Genomic DNA, 8008 nt, shown 5'->3' with positions numbered 1-8008 from the left:
TTCCCAAGGCTCTGTTCACTTTCTTTTTAACCTTTTTTCTCATTGTTTTATAATTCCTATTCTTAGAATTCACTGACTCTCCCTTCTCCCATTTTTACTCTACTGTTGGAACCAACTGATGGAGTATCTATTTTGATTACTGTATTTTATAGCATGAAATTTTCTACTTGGATCTTTTTTATATCTTCTGAATTTGCTGAAATTTCCTACCATTAAAATCACTTCAAGAGTATTCACCTTTACTGCCTTTGAAGACTTTATCACATAATTTTAACAATTTCATCTCAGCATTGGATTTTATTGATTACCTATTCCTGTGTGAGCTGAGATTCTCCTGATTCTTGGATTGTCAAGTAATTACACATTGTATCCCAGACGTTCAATCATGTTTTTTATGAGACTCTGGTCTCATTTGAATCTATAGAGAATGTTAACTTTATGTCTCATTGTAGCAACTAACCCACAGATTTGTGTTCCGTTCACAAATTCCAACTTGACTTTCCTGGGTTGTGGTTGAAATATCAGTTTCTTTGAGGCATTTGTAGTGCCCTTCAGATGTGCCTCAAGTGTATCCAGTATCAAACTCAGGTGATGATCTATCTGTTCCTTAGTTCCAGGCTCAAAGTGTTTGCTATACTGTTTAGGATCAGATTCATGCATGGGTGGCTGAGAAGTGAACTGAGAACTTTCAGAGGTTACTTCCCTAAGTTCTTCCCTTTTTGGTACCCATAGGTCCCCTTTGAGTCTTCTGGACAGAGCTGGGACTTGGTTTACCCTGCCCTGGCATACCCTTCCAGTCATTGCACCATACCTGGGGCCAACTGGTGGGAGGACAGAGAGAAACAGCAACAAGCATTCGCATGGAATCACACCAAATTCCTCTAAATGAAGAGGAAGGCTCTCCTGCCTCAGTGAGGTCCCTGAGGGCCACTGCTGTCATGGTCATTGCCATAGGACTACATGGAGACAAGGGCACAAGAAAACAGATAAAGACAAGAAAATGATGATTCCCTCGCCCCATTTCTGAAGGTTAGAAGAAAACTCCTTCCCCCTCACTGAACTAAAACTGAAGCGCATCTCGAGCTCTGCCTGCACTTTGATTCCTACCCATACCAATGTCCATGTCCAGGATTTGAGTATCATGCAACCTTAAATCCAGATCAAGGGTAGCTACACTAAAAGAAAGAAAAGAAAAAAAAATGGCAAACTGAGTTGTCATTTCAGAGAAGCTTTGAATACTGGTCGTGTTCCCCATCTTCCTGGTACTGTGGACTTTCCGTGTCCTCAGATGGCTGCTGTATGCATTCTGCTTAGGTTTTGCAGATATATTCAATGTACATGCAGAGATGGTGTGCTTGTTTGATTCTACCCAAAACCAGAACCCAGTAAGATAGTTTTATGGTTGATATATGTAGAAAGAGACCTTTTATGGAAAAAAATAATATTTTATTGGTCTTTTTAGTTACACATGACAAAAGGATTCATTTTGACATAATTATAAACGCATGGAATATAATTTGTTCTAATATGTATGTGTGTGTGCGTGCACGCGCACGCGTGTGAGAATATAAAATTTGTCCCCAGAATTTTCTTCCTTTCCCTCCATTCCTCTACCCCCTGTTCCCTTTTCTCTGTTCTATAGATCTTTCTGCTATTTACTTATATATAATTGTAATTAGTGTCTTATGGATGTTTGTGATGGTGAGATTCACTGTGGTATATTCATTTATATACATAAGAAAGTTAGGTCAGATCATTCCATCAATTTTCCCTATCCCATCTCTCCTCCCTTCCCTTTTTTTCCCCTTCCTCTATTCTATAATCTTTCTTCTATTTTACTTATCCCTCCTCCTTATCTTGTTTATTTGTTCCTTTTTTTATTTGTTCTTTTTAGATACACATAACAATAGAGTGCACTTTGACATATTATACACACTTGGAGTATAACTTACTCTAATTAGGATCCCATTCTTGTGGTTATACATGATGTGGAGTTACACTATTCGTGTATTCATATATAAGCATAGGAAAGTAGTGTCCATTCTACTGTCTTTCTCATTCCCGTTCCTCCTCCCTTCCCTTCATTCCTCTTCATCTAATCCAATGAACTTCTAGTCTTTCCCTTTCTCCCCTCCCTAGTTGTGGGTTAGCATCCACATATCAGAGAGAATATTTGGCCTTTGTTTTTTGGGGGGACTGGCTTATTTCACTTAGCATTATATTCTTCAGTTCCATCCATTTACTGGAAAATTTCATTCTTCTTTTATGGCTGAGTAATATTGCATTGTACATATGTCCCACATTTTCTTTATCCAATCATCTGTTGTAGGGCATCTAGGTTGGTTCCATAGCTTGGTTATGGTGAACTGAACTGCTATAAACATTGATGTGACTGCATCACTATAGTTTGCTGAATTGAAGTCCTTTGGGTATAAACTGAAGATTGGGATAATTGGGTCAATTGGTGGTTTCATTCCAAATTTTCTAAGGAATCTAGATACTGCTTTCCAGAGGGGTTGCACTGATTTGCAGTCCCACCAGCAATGTATGAGTGAATCTTGTTCCCCTCATCCTTGCCCACATTTATTGTTACTTGTATTGTTGATAATTGCCATTCTGTCTGGAGTGAAATGGAATCTTAGTGTAGTTTTAATTTTCATTTCTCTAATTGCTAGAAATGTTGAACATATATATATATATATATATATATATATATTTCTCAACCATTCATATTTCTTCTTTTGAGAAGTATCTGTTTAGTTCCTTTGCACATTTATTCATTAGGATATTCGTTGTTGGGTTTTTTTTTTTTTAGTGTTAATTATTTTTGAGTTCTTTGTGTATCCTGATCATTAATGCCCTATCTGGGGAACAGATGGCAAAGACTTTTTCCCATTCTGTTTGTTCTCTCTTGATGCTCTTAATTGTTTTCTTTGCTATGGAGAAGCTTTTTAATTTGATGTCATCCTACTTATTGATTTTTTATTATTATTTTACTTCTTACACTTTTGGAGTCTTGTTGAGGAAGTCAGTTCCTAAGCTGACATGTTGGAGTGTTGACCTACATTTTCTTGTAACAAGTGCAAGGTTTCTGGTCTAATATCTAGGTCCTTGATCCACTTTGAGTTTTGTGTGGGGTGAGAGACAGTGGTTAAATTTCATTCTACCATACAGGGATTTCCAGTTTTTCCAGCACCATTTTTTTTTAAAGGCCATCTTTTCTCCAATGTATGTTTTTGCAACTTTTTCCAGCAGCAGATAGCTGTATTTAAGTTAGTCATGTCTCTGCTTCCTCTCTCTATTCCATTGGTCTTCATGCTGTTTGGCGCCAATACCATTCCTCCTTTTTTTTTTTTTTTTTTTTTTTACTATGGCTCTGTAGGATAGTTTAAGGTCTGGTATTGTGATGCCTAATGCTTCATTCTTCTTGCTACCGATTGCTTTGGCTATGCTGGGTCTCTTGTTTTTCCAAATGAATTTCATGATTGTTTTTTCTAGTTCTAGAAGAACTTCACTGGAATTTTATTAATAATTATATTAAATCCTCATAACACTTTTGGTAGTATGGCCATTTTGACAATATTAATTCTGCCTATCCAAGAGCATGAGACTCTTTCTGTCTTCTATGGTCTTCTTCAATTTCTTTCTTTAGTTTTTTATAGTTTTAATTGTGGGGATCCTTTACCTCTTTTGTTAGATTGATTCTTGAGTATTTTATTTTTTGAGGCTATTGTGAATGCAATAGTTTTCCTAATTTCTTTTTCAGCAGACTCATCATTGGAATATAGAAATGTGATTGATTTATGGGTGCTGATTTGTATTGTGCTACTTTGCTTAATTTGCTTATCAGTTCTAGAAGTCTTCTGGTGGAGTTTTTTTGGGGGATGGTGTCTTCTAAATTCAAGACTATGTCGTTGACAAATAGAGATAATTTGTGCTTTTCCTATTTATATCCCTTTGATTTCCTTCTCTAGCCTATTTGCTCTGGCTAGAGTTTTGAGGACCATGTTGAATAAAAGTGGTAAAGTGGGCATCCTTGACTTGTTTCTACTTTTAGAGGACATACTTTCAGTTTTTATCCATTCAGAATAATGTTGGCCTTCCATTTGTCATGTATAGGCTTTATAATGTTGAGTTAAATTCTTTGTATCCCTAGTTTTTCTAATGTTTTAAACATGAATAGGTGCTGTACTTTGTCAAATACCTTTTCTGCATCTATTGAGATAATCAGGTGATTCTTGTCTTTAAATCTATTTATGTGGTGAATAACATTTATTGACTTCCGTATGTTAAACCAACCTTGCATCCCTGAGATGAAACCCACTTGATAGTGCTATGCTATCTTTCTAACCCTTTTTTTGTATACAGTTTGAAAATATATTATTAAGAATTTTTGCATCTGTGTTTATCAAGGATATTGGTCTGTATTTTCTTCCTTGATGTGTCTTTGTCTGGTTTTGGTAGCAAGATAATATTGGCTTTCTAGAATGAGTTTGAGAATTCCCTCCTGTTGTATTTTATGGAATAATTTGAAAAGAATTGGTGTTAGTTCTTCTTTAAAGGTTTGGTAAAATCCATTTGGTCCAGGACTTTTTTTGTTGGAAGGCTTTCAATAGCTGATTCAATTTCATTACTTAAAATTGATCTGGTTTGGATTTCCATATCCTCCTGGTTGCATGTTTGTAGGTATATATTTAGGAATTTCTCCATACCTTCAAATTTTTCTAGCTTATTGGATTATAAATTTTCAAAATAATTTTTGATGATCCTCTAGATTTCAGTTGTATCTCTGGTGTCATTTCCTTTTTCATCTCAGATTTTGAAATTTTGAGGCCTTGTTCTTTTGGTTAGTTTGGCTAAGAGTCTATCAATTTGGTTTAACCTTTCAAAAACTGACTTTTAGTTTTGTTGATATTTTATACTTTTTAAATCTCAAGTTCATTGATTTTTGGCTCTGATTTTAATTATTTCCTCTCTTCCACTTATTTTGGTGTTGGTTTGTTCTTCTTCTGAGGCCTTGAAATGTAATATTAGATTATTTACTTGGTATCTTTCTATTCTTTTAATGTATAAGCTCTGTGCTATGAACTTTCTCTTACAACTGTCTTTATACTGTCCCAGAGATTTTGATATGTTGTATCACTATTATCATTTACTTTTAAGTATTTATTTTATTTCTCTCCTGTTTTCTTCTGCTATCCATTTATCATCCAAAAGTGTGTTATTTAATATCTAGGTATTAGAGTGGTTTCTATTTTTTTATCTTATTGTTGATTTCTAATTTCATTCTTTTATGGTCTTATAGAATGCAAGATTTACCTCTATTTTTTGTATTTGATAAGATTTGCTTTGTGACCTAAAATATGGTCTATTTTATAAAATGTTCCATGTGCTGCTAAAGAAGAAAGTGTATTCAGTCTCTGATGGATGAAATATTCTATAGATGTCTGTTAGGTCCAAATTATTAATTGTATTTTTTAGTTCTGTGAAATCTTTACTTAATTTTTGTTTGGATGATCTATCCAGTGATGAGAGAGGTGTGATAAAGTCACCTACTCAGTATTATTATAATGTAGACTATTTGATTCTTAATAATGAGAAGGGTTTGTTTAATGTACATAGATGCTCCATTGTTTGGGACATAACAATTTGTGATCATTATATCTTGTTGATGTATGATTCCCTTAAGCAATATGACCTTCTTTGTCTCTTCTGATTAATTTTAACTTGACCTCCATATTATCTGATATAAGAATAGTAACCCCTGCTTGTTTACAAGATTCATGTGAATGGTCTATTTTTTCTAATTCAAGCTGTGAAGTAAGTCTTTTGCAGACAACATAATGTTGGGTCTTGTTTTTAATCCAATCTACCAACCTGTGTCTTTTGATTGAAGAGTTTGGACTATTTATATTCAATGTCATTATTGAGAGATAATTTTTATTTCCTGCCATTTTTAATAGTGTTTAAATTGGATTTGATTCTCCTTTGATTGACCATTCTTCCAGTATAATTCTTCTCTGTGCTGTTTTTAATATTTTTACTTTTCATTTCTACCTCATGAAATATTTTTCGAGTATGTTTTATAGTGCATGCTTTCTAGTTATGAATTCTTTTAGCTTTTGTTTATTATGAAATGTTTGCATTTCATCTTTAATTTTGAAGCTTATTTTAAGTGGCTATAGTATTTTTGGTTGGCATTCATTTTCTTTCTGAGCTTGCTACATATTATTGCAAGTCCTCTTAAATTGAAGCATCTGGTTTGAGAAATCAGCTGAAATCTGAATTGGTTTAACTCTAAATGTGATCAGTTGTTTTTCTCCTGCAGTTTTTAAAATTCTATCCTTATTCTGTGTTAGGCATTTTCATAATAATGTATCTTGGAGTGGATCTGTTGTGATGTTATATATTTGGAGTCCTGTATGCTTTCTGTATTTGAATTTACATTTCATTCTTAAGGCTTGGAAAATTTTCTGATATTATTTCATTGAAAAGATTGTGCATTCCTTTAGTTTGCATTTCAGATTCTTCATCTAACCCGTTATCTCAGATTTCTTGAATATTTTGTTCATGGTCTCTTCACATCAGTTCTCTATGGTCAACTTTATTTTCAATATTATATTCTTTATCTTGAGGCCTGAAAATCTGTCTTTAAAGTGGTCTCATCTATTTGTGGTGCTTTTTATTGAATTTTTAATTTGGTTTTTGATTCCTTTATTTCAAGAATTTCTTCTTGGTTCTTTTTCAGAACCTCTTTCTCTTTATTGAAGTGATCTTTTTCTTTTCTTTTTTTGGACAACTAGCAACATCTATTTATTGGGTAAATCCAGGTTCTTTTCTTTAAGATACAGCTCGTTGCTTTATTCAGATATTTGTACAACTCCAGCAATTGGGGGGAGAAGAGGGCAAGGCAGAGCATCAGGCACACCCTCAGGCAGTGGGCGGTAACTGACATTTTCTTTTGGTAATGGTCTCTAATCTGGCCGTTCTGTGTACCTTTTCATCCTATATGTATAGTCCATACACCGTCCACCAAGAACGCCTCAGAATAAAGACATTTGGGGAGGTGGAGCATGAAGGAGGTGGAGCTCAGTGGAAGCAGACTGTGCAGGAAGGCCCTGCCGCTCCTCTCCTGGAACTCTTGCAGCAGCTCATCAGTCTCATGCTCCATGTCCTCCATGTGCTGGATACACTGGCAGAGCTCACAGATGAGGAAGGCTCCCAGGGTGGCCTCCTCATGATTGTCATGGATGTTCACATGGACCACGTGCACTGGGCGGCAGGTCTCCTGCTCTCTGGAGTTCAGATCTTCCACCACCTGGTCTAGACTCTCTTAACAGGTGAGGATCAGGTCAAACAGGTCCTTGCAGTTCTGGAACCTCTCCTGGCAAGGCTTGATTCTCTTATTTCTGTCCAACATGTGCAAAGTGCCATTCTGTGTATAGAGTTCTTTGTCTTTCCTGAGAAGATCATTGTACATCTGGTCATATGTAGCTTTGCAATCATAGACATTGGGCTCGTCAGGTGCCGCTGGTCCTGGGAGCTTCACATGAGTTCCTGAGCTGAAGGATCTGATGCTGAATCCCCGCTTGCTGAAGATGTTGTGCGCCTCCATGCTCAGATTCTGGTTACTGGAGCATACCACTGCCACCCAAAGTGAATATGACAGCATGGTGAAGGCCACACAGTCTGCCAAACCGCTCAGGGGCTCCCACCCAGCCATGGGCTTCTGCACAAGCAAGATGGTAACCGCAAGAAGTCCTGATGGTTCACTTTCTGTATTTTCTTTCTGATTTCACACCTCACATTATCTTTTAGCTCATTTGATAGTTTAACTATAAACTTTCTGAATTTCTTCTCTGACATTTCCTCCACTGTGGCGTCAATGAAGTTAGCTGTTGAAGCATTTGGGTTGTTTGGGATGGTTTGCTCCCTTGCTTTTTCATATTGATTATATCTCGACCCATCTATTAGTATAGTTCTGACTTCTTCTTTTCAGTGAAGGACT

The 8008-nt window shown here is 35.9% G+C and overlaps 1 pseudogene; it reads right to left on the bottom strand.

Moving 5' to 3' along the window:
* Positions 1–7000: 7000 nt before the first annotated feature.
* LOC101958884 (RNA polymerase II subunit A C-terminal domain phosphatase SSU72 pseudogene) lies at positions 7001–7672 on the bottom strand (annotated as a pseudogene).
* Positions 7673–8008: the final 336 nt, after the last annotated feature.

This window comes from Ictidomys tridecemlineatus, chromosome 3 (assembly GCF_052094955.1).
Source record: "Ictidomys tridecemlineatus isolate mIctTri1 chromosome 3, mIctTri1.hap1, whole genome shotgun sequence".
Lineage (NCBI taxonomy): Eukaryota > Metazoa > Chordata > Mammalia > Rodentia > Sciuridae > Ictidomys > Ictidomys tridecemlineatus.
The sequence above is the reverse complement of the archived record's forward strand: the minus strand, read 5'-3'. Positions and strand labels throughout refer to the sequence as shown.